The following is an 11,963-nucleotide window of genomic DNA, read 5'->3' on the forward strand; positions in this document are numbered from 1 at the left end:
GATTTATAAGGGCATATGCAGCCCAGTAAAAATTTGATGTAATGTCCTAGGCGAGTTCCGTTTTCCAATAGCATTGCTAAACACGTTCCACTAGATGGCAATCTATACCTATTCAATGTTTTCAACCACAAAGGATTTCCAATTTAATGTTGCAGACCTGAACCCTGGACTCCTGTGAGTAGGGGGACCTCTTCACTCACTCATTTTCCCATTCAGTACTTTCAGAGCATCTACTACACTCAAGCCTGAATGTTAGGGATACAAATATTAATTAAGATTCAGTTGTCTTAAATGTTCTCACATCCTCCTGGTGAGGACTGACAAAAATGTAAACTGCTAACTAAAACAAAATATTAAGTATTATGATGAAAAGAATCTCTGAAATCTCCTGACTTTAAGAGCATATGAAGTATTTTTCAACTGCTTTTACCTCCCCCTAGTATCATATTTAAAAAAAAAAAAAAACTGGAGTCAATTTTATAATAGGAGGGTTAATGTTTAAAAATTAGTCTAATGCAATACATAGTTCTTGAGCATGTGATTGTATATGTGCAAACCAAGATATTAGGTGCTACCGTGGAAAACACATGACTCCTTTTTTCACTCCCCTTCACTGCTTAAGAAATTTGTAACATCAGATAGGGGAGCTGAAACAAATGCACCAATAGCTATAACATGGGAAATACTGTATGACGAAGACTTACTGTTTCTGAAGAGAGAAAGTTAGCTTTAGTGAGGGGAATCAAGAAGGTCTTCATTTGAGAAATTCCAAGTAAGGAATCTTTTTAGAGCAAGTAATTTTTCAGTTGGTAAAAATGACTGGGAATCTCACTCCAGCCAGAGAAACAGCTGAGGGGAAACATCATTGGTAGAAACCCCCTGACCTGTCTACAAGGCTTTATCCAATTCTAACAGCGCTGCTGACTGGCCAGCCCTCAGTGCTTAGGTGGGTCAGTTCAATTTTCTTTTTAGAAAGCCCCCGTTTTCTTTTCCATTAATGAGTTGACCAGACATATGTAATCCCTATCTCTAATCTCACACATAGTCAGTTCCCGATGAGGTGATGGGGAAATACGAATACGTTTTATTTAGGTAATGGGAATGCTGAGTTTTGGGCTAAAGTATAAGGTCTGGTTAGAGGCTGTTACAGGTTGAATTGTGTGCCCCCCAACATTCATATTGTAACAGAGGAGAACAAATCTGCCTCCACATTGGATCTGCTCCTTTAGTTTTGACCACTGTGCTCTGTTTTCCTTAGCCTTGCCAGCTCTGCACCTTTTAGGAAACAATGTTGCCTTTAGCCTGAAATAGACAGGAGAGCCTCTTCTAGAGGCTCTGACCTTTACCAGTGTCAGCACTTCTGCACTTAGGTGGAGATGGCAAGTTGCAAAACAGAATAACCTTTGTTTTGTTGGAGGTTTACAGGGGCACCATGACCTGACCCACAAGGACGGCTGTAGGAACAAAGAATTCTTGCAGCAAGAAGTTTGCAACAACCAACCACACCCCCTCCCCTGTTTGTTTTTGTTTTTTGTGTAAAAGGAGCTTGTATCCTGACTGGAGGAGAATGGTTCTTCAAGACATTAGTCTGCCATCCTCTCAGTCTGCCAACTTTCTGAATAAAGTTGCTATTCCTTGCCCCAACACCTCGTCTCCCAGTTTATTGGCCTGTCTTGCAGGGAGTAGAATGAGTTTGGATTTGGTTATAATGCAAGAATTGTGCCAACTTATTTGTAAAAATGACTTCCCAAAGCATCTCTGTGTGGTCTTACTCTATAAAATTATACTAGCATAATGTGTGTGTGTCTTCTAGAGATGACATTTTTCAGATTACTAGCATGGAAGATCTCTATATATCATAGGCAATGAGAGTCCTTGTGTCCCCTGGGCCTGGGCTTGTAAAATGAGTTTGTTTTTTTTCCCAGAAGAAAGTTGCTCAAAACCAACTCCAAATACAATTTAAATGCATTCCACTGGAAGCTGGGGGAGCATTTCATGTCACATGGATTTAAATACTGATTTAGCAGCCAATATCTAATTTTAACAGTCACTTTGCTTATTCCAAAAGAGCTGGGAATGAGGTAATAGAGGGAAGGAAAGTAACTGTCCAGTATAATCTAAGACATCTTAGTTACCAAATAAACATGGCCTCACTCGGAGTATTCATCAATTCGGGAAGCATTAGAGCGAGTCTAACTCTGGGCTTCTCCTTAGAACCATGTGATGTTCAGGTCACACTCCGGACAAATTAAATCAGACTCTCAGGAAGTGGGACCCATGCTCCAGCATTTTTTAAAATGTCCTCTTACTTTATTAAACATAAGGCTGAGTCCACCCTTTTCTTTTTATATTTTTGCCTTTTGGGTTTTTTTAATTTTTAATTTTAATTTTTCTTAAAAAATGTATTAGTTTCCCAAGTGATTTCAATTCACAGCCAAGTTTGAGAAGCACTGGTCTATTAGATAGGATTACCTGTTATATGGTAACAGCAAGTTCCAGTTAATCAACTCAGTTCATTTCGATCATGTGCCAGACTTGGTCCTGGGGGCTGGGACACAGGCCTTGCCTTCAAGTATGTCACAGTCTAGGCAGAACCTGGAGGTGAGGGATGGCAAAGAGCCACAGACTGTGTGTGGAACCCCAGTTCCAGTCTGCACCAGTGAAAGGAAGAGGGAGGGGAGCATCCTGGTAAATATTTGATAACTGTCCTGTTTTGTAGCTGGAAAAACTGAAACATAAGTCTAGAAGAACTCACTAGGGGAAACATTTTATCTCAGATCAGGATGAGAAGCCAGGAAATTGGCTTCTTCCCTGCGGATGGTACACTGTTACTTTTGCCTCTAGGCTCCAGCCTCCACTAAGGATTTTAAAGCAAAACAAAATCCAAAAGAAATCAAGAAGGCTTTTTTTTTTTTAATTGCCTAAAGACAGCAATGTATTTCTAGATAAAATTTGCATAATATAATGTGTTTAAAATATATTCTAAAAACAGCACTAACTTGAAAAAAAAGGGTTTTTCTCTTAAATGTTGAGAACTAAAGGGCCCTGCCAGGCAGCAGGACAAGATTTTATTTTATAAGCCAAAGGCAGCATTCGCTTAAGGTTATAATCTGTAATATTACAAAGATATTAAGACTTTTTTTTTTTAACCAAAATCTGATAAATGATAAACCACACTGATTCTTGTTTCTTTATTTTACTTTCTTTTTTTCCCCCCCCACGGAGTGGCCCACTCTACGCTCTTCCCGGAGTAGGATCCGCATTTGCTCTTTCTTTCCACTTTTTTAGACGAGTGTCATGAAGGGTAGGAGTGTCGAGTCCCAGCTCTGCTCAGGGCCCTGGGACTACGTGTCCTTGTCTGTAAAATGGTGACAGTAAACACTGGGCTGAAAAGCTGGAGTATTACCTTTAACACATGGGAAAGAGCCATATGCAGGTTTTTACACTTACAAAAGCTGATAACTGTATGAGTAGCGGGGATAGGTGTCACTCTTGATTCTCTAAAGTCCGTTTAGAACATCTGCTTGATGTTACCACGTGTTTCCCGAATCAGCTGTGCTCGGGCACCCTTCTCTACTATTTGGAGGAAGCCATGCAGTGTCCAATAACACTGAATCAGCAGATTCATCCAGAGTCCCTGCATTGTCAATTGGGGAGGGGGGAGAAACTTCTAGGTATTAGTGAACCAAAGCTAAATCAGAAAAGAATATAAGAGCAGTTTAGCAAAAATTTTACACGTCCCACAACAGTTTAAAACATAAGATAATTTATATTCTAGCTTACAATGAGCTTCTCAGATATTGTCACAACGAGCGCAAAATCAAAAGTTCATTTTTATGATCCAGTGTTCACTGACGAAGTCCACTTGTCTTGCCCATGTATAGAGTGAACTAGCATTTTGTGTGTGAGTTCTCTGTGGCTTGACTCAGATAATGATAGACCTTTGGCTTTTACGCAGGACTTGGGAGTTGCCCCGCGGCTGTGACCCTGGCTGTGATGGAGCTGTTATGTAGAGATGCTAAGATGCGCAGGAAAATTCCAGAACATATGGGAGAATGTTTGCTGGAAAATTACTTGGTTAGAACCTGACAATCTTACCAGCGTCCTGGGGTTGATGAATACCGTCACTGAAGAGCAGCTTAATTTTAAGGTAAGTGAGGGGTTGCTGTCTGTCTATTGAAAGAGGCCGGTTTGCCATGAAGTTCCCAAGGTATAAACATTTCTGACTAGTGCCACGAGATTTTCTTGTCTATCGTATGAAAAACTGATCAGGAAAAGCTCTTCATTTCATGAACATGGAAAGAAAACAAATACCAAGACGGATTATATTTTTTAATTTTGTAAATACATTTCTGAACCAGTATCAAATCTAGATTAATGCATCTGCAAGATTTAAGCCGTTTGTATTTAATTATTTCACTGCCCTAGGGTCATAACTTGTTAACCAGTATATTCCTAGCTCTGAAACTATTTTTTGATTACCCAGCCTTGAAGTTAAATAATTTAAATGAAATAACAACAGCAGACCTTTCAACTTGATGCTGGAGTTTTACGTGAAAGCATCAAGGCAGTCTAGACGCCTGGCCTTACTTGGTGGTTTTCCAACTTGCCAGTGTTATATTTTTTCCCCCACCACGAGGGAGTCCTTTGACAGAGACAGGCAGACAGGGGACACGACTAGGCCTTGCGCTCATGAGAGCAGCATCTCCCCCTCCCCCACCTGGCACGGCCCCAGGGTGGACACAGGGGAGATGATTTAAAAAAACACAGCAGGACCAATTCTTCACTTTCCCAGAAAAGGGGAACTTGGGGGAGCAGCCCCCTGGAGAGGCTGTACGTGGAGCTGAGTCTGAGCCCCACCCCCAGCAGGCGGGGGCTTGCTTCCCCCACTGACACCCCCTCCCTGTCTGCACTTGGGTGCCGGCAGGAGGCCCAGCCAACAGAGACCCTGGCTGCACAGAGGGACCAGCCACCCTATATCTATCCGTGTTTCTACACTGTGTACACTGTTGTGCTTTACAGCCCCCACCTCCAGCCTCAGCCTGAAGGCTCAGGTGGGCAGATAGACCCCAACCCCCAGTGCACCCAATGGGCTGGGTGAGATCAGGCCCCAGGACAGAGTAAGCCTGCCTCTCACTGGCCAGGACCAAGGGGCCATTGAAATAGAAAGGCCAACACTGGACAAGATGCAGGCCGGTGGGAGCAGGCAGGGGTGGGGGAACCTGGGGTGAGGCTGAGAGGTCAGGGGTGGCAGGTGTGTCATGGACCAGGTGGGGCTGGACAGGCATGGGCCATGTGTAGATGGGGGCAGGGTCGGGCAACTCAGCACAAACAGCTCTGCTGGCTAACTGGGCCAGTGAGTACCACTGCCTGGGGTCCCCTCCCACCCTGTGCAGGGCTGCCTCCAGCCCCAGGGGGGCCAGGCATCAGGGGCCCAGGCTCCAGGTGTGCACGTCGGGAGGGCCGCTGGTGTCAGGTGGGCTGGGCTGGGGGGGGCAGGTGTGTGACATCTGTGGGCACATCCCCGCAGGTGGTGGTCAACAAGATCAGTTGTTCTCGAAAAGAAAGCAGGTCATCGTTGCTGTTTGTTGGGAGGTCAGGTGGGCCCAGGTAAGATGGCAGCTCATTGGGGTTGGTCAGTTCTGGGGGCAGATCCAGGGCTGGTTCTGGGGCCTCCCCTGCCCCAGACGGGGGTTGCCCATCATGCCTGTGGTAGCACTGAAGGCCAACTTGCCAATGAGACCCAAGTTCACTGGGCCCAGGGGCTGCCAGGACCCAGGGGGAGGTTTGGGTGGTACAGCTGGGGCCCTGGGGGGCCTCCAAGGTTGGGAGCATGCAGCCCTGGTGGCCTGAGGTTATGGTCCAGGTCGAGGTGACCTGCTGGTGCCATCTGACTTGGGAGGCAGGCAGCAGACCTCTCTGGTGTCTGGGGCTTCTAGGAATGTCGGATTGATAAGGGACAGGAGGGGGCCCTGGGGTGAACTCAGTAAGGATGGAGGTGGTGGGCAGGAAGGAGTTGGGGAAGGTCCCTGGTCCCAGGAAGCTGGAACTCTGGCTGGGGTAATCGCCAGGGGCAGGAGCTGAGGGGGGCTGCAAGAAGATGAAAAGGGTGGCACCAAGCCCAGGGCTGGTGGCGATCATCTCCATCACGCTGGGCATGAGCACAGGGCGGGGCTCACGGTGCAGCAGCGCTGCAGCACTGGCCCATCTGGCTCCTCCTTGACGTGCACGTCAGGCTTCACAGGCACCGGCTTCACAGGCGCCGGCTTCCCGCTGCACATGGGGCCGATGATGATCTCCTAGTCGGAGTTCTGAATGTAAATGAGGATGCTCGGCATGTATGGGTCCACCTCCAGCAATGCTGTCTTACTGCACACGGGGCACCTCCCGGTCCCTTGCTCACAGCTGAGCTGTAGATTTGACTCTAGGTTGAAGCAGTGTATGTGGTGACAGTCGTGACCTTGGACAGGGAGCTGGATTCTGCGGAAGGTGATGGGGCACTTGAGTGACACCTTGATGGCTGTCATTCCACCTTGTCCTCTCCACTGGGTCCAGGGGTGCCAGGGATGGTGCCGCTGCTGAAGTTCCGCTTTATCTCAGTGATGCAGCGCTCAAGGGCAGGAGGAGGCCCCGCAGCACGGAGCGGACGGGGGGGCCGGCACACCAGCTGCGGCACGAAGAGGTGGGAGCAGCAGCAGGCCGTGACGGCGATCTGGACGGTGTTGCGGCCCAGCTGGCACACATGCTTCAGGTATACGGGCTTGTGGGGTCTTGCTGTCACCACGCTCGATGGTGGGTGGGGTGGTGTTGATGCTGACCTGCGCAGAGGCCGGCCAGTTGGTGTTCATCTGCCGGTCCTCGTGGTGGCAGCACTTGATTGCAGCTCCAGGTCAGGCCTCAGCATCAGGGTCTTGTGGACAGAGTCTCGGAGCTGGAAGGCGTGGTTGCTCACGGCCAGGTTGTGCTGCGCGTGGAAGGGCTCAAGGACCACACCGTCCCGCTCGGGGAAGGTCAGCTGCAGCTCGTCACAGGGGCTGCCAGAGGGTGACAGGTGCGAGTTGCTGGGCTTGAGGTCAGGCAGGAAGGGGGATTTGACCTCCTGGCTGGTGGACGTGTAGGGGACGCTGCTGCCGGGAGTCATGGGCTGCGTGGGGCTCCCTGGCAGTGGGGAGCTGGCGTTGCTGGGGTCGGAACATGCAGGCTTGTAGTGCAGCCCTGCAGGGTGGAGGTGGGCAGGGACTGGCCCCCGCCCTGCTGCAGGGACAGCCTGTGCCCAGGGTAGGAGGAGACAGAGCTGGCCAGGGCCAGGCGCATACTGGGTGGCGCTGGGCCCATACTGGCCTCCTTGCGGGCATTGCTGCCCAGGATACCCCTCACTGGAGTAGGCTCTCTTGACCCCTTGTCGGGGTAGTGCCTGGACCTGGCGAGGCCCAGGGTACCCAGGCTGGGGCAGGCGCTGCCCTGCATTCAGGGGCACCATGCCCGCTGCCTGGGTGGGGTTCATGCCAGAGGGGCGCATCAGGCCTCCCACGCTGGCAGGGTTCCTGCTACTGGGGAAGCTGGGTCTCGAGGGACCTCTGTGCTGCAGGAACCAACTGTTAAAAGACTGTCCAGCCCTGATTCCTCTGTACGGCCCAGCTCCTGGCTCTGCTCCTCCTGGAGAGCAGCCACAGTAGCCGTGACCTTGGCAGTGGTGGTGGTGGCAGCAGCAGCAGCCTGGGCTTGCATGACGTCGGTGGAGGGCCATGTGACATGTGAGGGCAGGCCCAGGCCCTCCGCCCTGCCCCCAGGCTGCCTGCATACCGGATGGTGAAGCATTGGGGGTGGGGGGCCGAGGGTGGGCCCCCTAGCCCTACAGCCCTTGCTGCCCGTAGCCCTTGTTGGCGCCACCCTCCCCAAAGACCTGCTGCCTGAGGCACTGCGGGGAGTTCAGGGCGGAGCTGCCTCCTGTCACGCTGGGCAGCTCCATGATGTGGGAGGCTTCCGTGCAGGGCCCAGGGGGTCCCCAAAACCTGGTTCTGCGCCGCACTGCGACTCCCTTCACGGTTGTGACCACAGACAGAGATCTTGATGGCTGAGTGGCAATTTGTAGCCAAGGCACCGCCTTATAAGGAAAGGGACCCATAACCGTGTGGCACAGGGGCAGGGCAGGTTTCATGGGGTTCCTGGGGCTCATCGCCTTGGGAGCAGCCTGAAGGCCAGGTCTGCGGGCTGAAGGAAGCATCCCTCACCGGTGCTTACATGAGACTCAGTTTCACTGGCTCCGCAAGGCCTGGCCAGGCCCTCGCCTCGCCCCCCGGGGCAGGGGGCGGGGGGGGGTTAGCATCGCTCCAGGCGCTCAGCCCGCCCTCACCTGCCACCCCGCCAGCAGGCTCCCAGGGCACAACTGCCTATGTTGAATCTTAAATGAACTTCTACTAATCATAGTTCAGATTAGCCACTTCATTAAATCATCATTTTTTTGAAAACATATGTTCTTAGAAATATGCCTGCTTCAGGTTTTGTTGTCAGATCCAGGGCTGAGGAGGGGCTGGGGAGGGAAAGGATGTCAGACGTGCGTTCAGGCCCCTGGCAAACTCCCAGAGATGTTTCCCGTGTCTCCATTCCACTGCCAAGGGGAAGATGGGGGCTCTGGCGCCCACACCACTGTCCACACTGTGGTCCTCTCCTGCCAGCTGCAAACTGCGTGGCAGTTCCTGTGGAGTCCATCTGCCAGGGAAGACTTCTTTAACAATCTCCTACTCCACTCTCAAACAACAATTACTATTAGCAAATGGTTCAAGCCACTGCCCAGATTACATACAATTTCTATTAAAAAAAAAAAAAGGCACAATTTTACTCAAACCCTCAAACCAGACCCACATGCTGAACACTTGAGCTCTCCTCTTAGATATAATGAAGTTGAGATAGTTTCTCTCTTGTCATTTAAATTTAAAAAAAATCACTCTCACATTTGAAATCAAGTGAGCTGTCTTCCTCACTGGGTTAGCCGTCTGGTAAGGGGGACTTCTGGAGGACTTCTGTTCAGCCCGGGAATTTAGGGGGAAACAATCATTATCCTTCTGTCCTTTTGTGTCTCACTCTTAATGTGATCAAACTTTTTTTTAAAACGTTTCCCAGCAGGTTTTTTTATCTCCCCCTGTCTTTCAGATAAGACATATGGCAAATAAGTTAAATTCTTAATACATTTGACGGTCAAAATTTGCTTTTTTAGAGTTGTGGATCAGAAAAGCACATAGCTGACTGAGACCTCTACAGCTCATTGTGGAACGATAGGTTCAGAGAGTTCACTCTCTCGATCTGCTGCGTAGTTGTGCTTCTTTCAACGCTGCTGTGCTCTTTATCAGGGTAAGGCCATGTCAGTTTCCTCTCCACATGTTTCAAAAGCTTGTGGTCGCCCCCAAAGAGAGGGGCTACAACTTTTGCATGTCCAGGGATTTTACTGTTCTATTCAGTTACGTTTTTCAAAAAACAGGTCTCAAAGGCTGCTATTGATCTAGTCACTTTCTGGCTGTTTCCGTGATGGGTGCAGGCTGGTTAGGTCAAGCAGTAAGAAACCTGTTCAGAATGACCACTTCCTAGTAACAATTCTTTACATCACATACCGTTCAACTTCAGAAAATCATAAATAATTCCAAGTTATAAGTTTCCTGGAATTGAAGGTAGCTGAGATCATTCTTGTTTTGCAGATGAGGCAATTAAATTTCAGAGAAATAGGCTGGTTTGTTTGTTTTCAACAAGCCTGCCCGGCTCAGAAACAGAGGGGGAGCTAGAAACTGAATATTCATTCTGCCTTTTGTAACTTTATTCATCTTTCCATGTTCTATGCATTGCATCTTTGAATAAATTTTTTTTATGTTCATGACAATTTTCAGGAAACCATGCATGTTTGTAAAATACTCATTTTGAAACAGCCTAGATCTCAGTTAGGAACCTGTTGTTAGTTTAGGCAAATCTCGCCTTTTGTAATTTGTAAGCCCTTAAGTAAGTAAATTTGTATGTAAAACATGTGATACTGTGAATGCATAGTGCTCTAGGCTTGGGGGAGTAGTGTCTATTTCTAAATAGAACCCTCATGGGGAAGGTAGAGCTCAGTGGTAGCACAGTGCTTAGCACGTGCAGGTCCTGGGTTCAATTACCAGCACCTCCACTTTTTAAAAAAGTTATAAATGAATGAATAAGTAAGTAAATAAAACACCTTGCATGCATTTAAACATTTTAAGATAAAAATTTCAAAATCAATCAATTTGATATTAATTTTCTCAAAGGGAAGGAAGGAAGGAAAATCAGAGAGGTCGATGGCATGAGAAACCTAGGAAATGGCTTTGTGATGTGTTGTTTTGGCTAGGTTGAGCTAAATTCCCCAGAATCCTCTTTCTAATGACCTGGGCCATAAGGGAGAGTCTTGGGAGATTTGGAAGCGCAGGGCCGGAGCAGCTCTTTTGTAGCGTGCACACACACACACTCACACACACACACACACACACACACTCACACACACTAGACTGCTGACCTACTGACTCCTCCTACATGAAGCAGCAGCTGGGGCCACACTGCCTTCTTTCCCCCTGGGACTTCCCTAGTTTCTCTGACTCTTGGCCCTGGAGTCTCTGTTTAGCTCTGTGACAAGGGCCCAGGTTTCTGCAAGTGTTACTGTTCATTGTTGCTGGAACAAATTACCCCAAACACAGTAACTTAAAGCAGTTTCTTCTCTTCCAGCTTCGCAAGTTAGACACCAGACATGCATCTCACAGGAATAAAATCAAGGTCTTTTATTCAATCCCATGTTTGTTCTGATGGGGAAAAAGAACTTTATATCAGTGAATCTCGCGAGCAGTGTTATTTCTGTCAAAATGGGAAAAACGTGAATGGTGGGGAAATTTTTATTATAAACACTTTTTCATGATTTTCTTCTTTAAAATCCAGGCATCAATTTGAAAAGTATGAGAAAACTATCCCTTAGATTAAATACTTTGAATGTAAAAGTATTTATATTAGTCTATTAGTCAGAGGCAAATAATATATCCCCTTGAGTATTAAGTAAACATATAACCACGGGAAATGAATTTGAACAGCTTAGGATCTGGGTGCATTCACCAACTTTTTTTTTTATTAAGAAATGGAATTCTTCAAGAAGTTGAGGTTCTTTTGTAAAAATTAAGAAAAAATTGGTTTTGGCAGGAGGCTCTTTTTTCTATGTATTGCAAATCCACTTAGAAGCACTACATTGATCCCTGTCCCAACTTTCCACCCTCCCATCTGCATCTAAATGGAATGTAGTTGTAGTTACACAGCGCAATCAAATCTCACAAGTAGTGTCAAAAATACAGGCGTGTAGGTCTCCTCACAGAGTCCCACCTGTTACTGGCACACACAAGTCTTCCTCATGTGACTCTCACAGGGGAACACTGATCACTTACACAGAATTGCCTGCAAGTTTGACAGTCTGGGAGAATTTTGGAATTTGGTGAATGCCCACCCTGTACACATTGGAAAAAGCACGTCCATTTTATCTGCTCGTCTCACTTCATTCTGCATTTGTTGCCTAGCTGGTGTGCTTATGCGGTTCCCAGAAGCACACTGTTCCCTCCGAGAGGGGGCAGCTCCACCACCCGCGTCCTGGCGGGCCCCCGGCACAGTGGCTCCCCTTTGTGGGTCAGGAGTAGGGTGTGGAGTCAGTCGGCTACACACACAAGGGCACATTCCTGGAGGGTGGCTGTCTAGACCGTTCCCTTCACACAGTGGCTCAGGGCCTTTTTATGGAGCGACGCTGGAGTGCTAAATTTCGGGTAGTGGCTTCTTTAACAGAGTCCTTGCCCAATTCCCGACAGTGGCATTTTGAGTGGCCTTCTCCCACAGATTACTGTGGTGGTTAAGGTGCCTATTCACGTGAGCTTTAAAGTGAGTTTTCTGGCAGCTGAAGCCTTTGACCTCTTCCCTGTTCTCTCTCCAGAAATGAAAAA

General features: G+C 48.1%; 1 pseudogene; it reads right to left on the bottom strand.

Annotated features, from left to right (window-relative positions):
• Positions 1-5,472: 5,472 nt before the first annotated feature.
• LOC105074017 (zinc finger MIZ domain-containing protein 2 pseudogene) lies at positions 5,473-8,176 on the bottom strand (annotated as a pseudogene).
• Positions 8,177-11,963: the final 3,787 nt, after the last annotated feature.

The sequence above is a fragment of the Camelus bactrianus genome, chromosome 29 (genome assembly GCF_048773025.1).
Source record: "Camelus bactrianus isolate YW-2024 breed Bactrian camel chromosome 29, ASM4877302v1, whole genome shotgun sequence".
Taxonomy (NCBI): Eukaryota; Metazoa; Chordata; class Mammalia; order Artiodactyla; family Camelidae; genus Camelus; species Camelus bactrianus.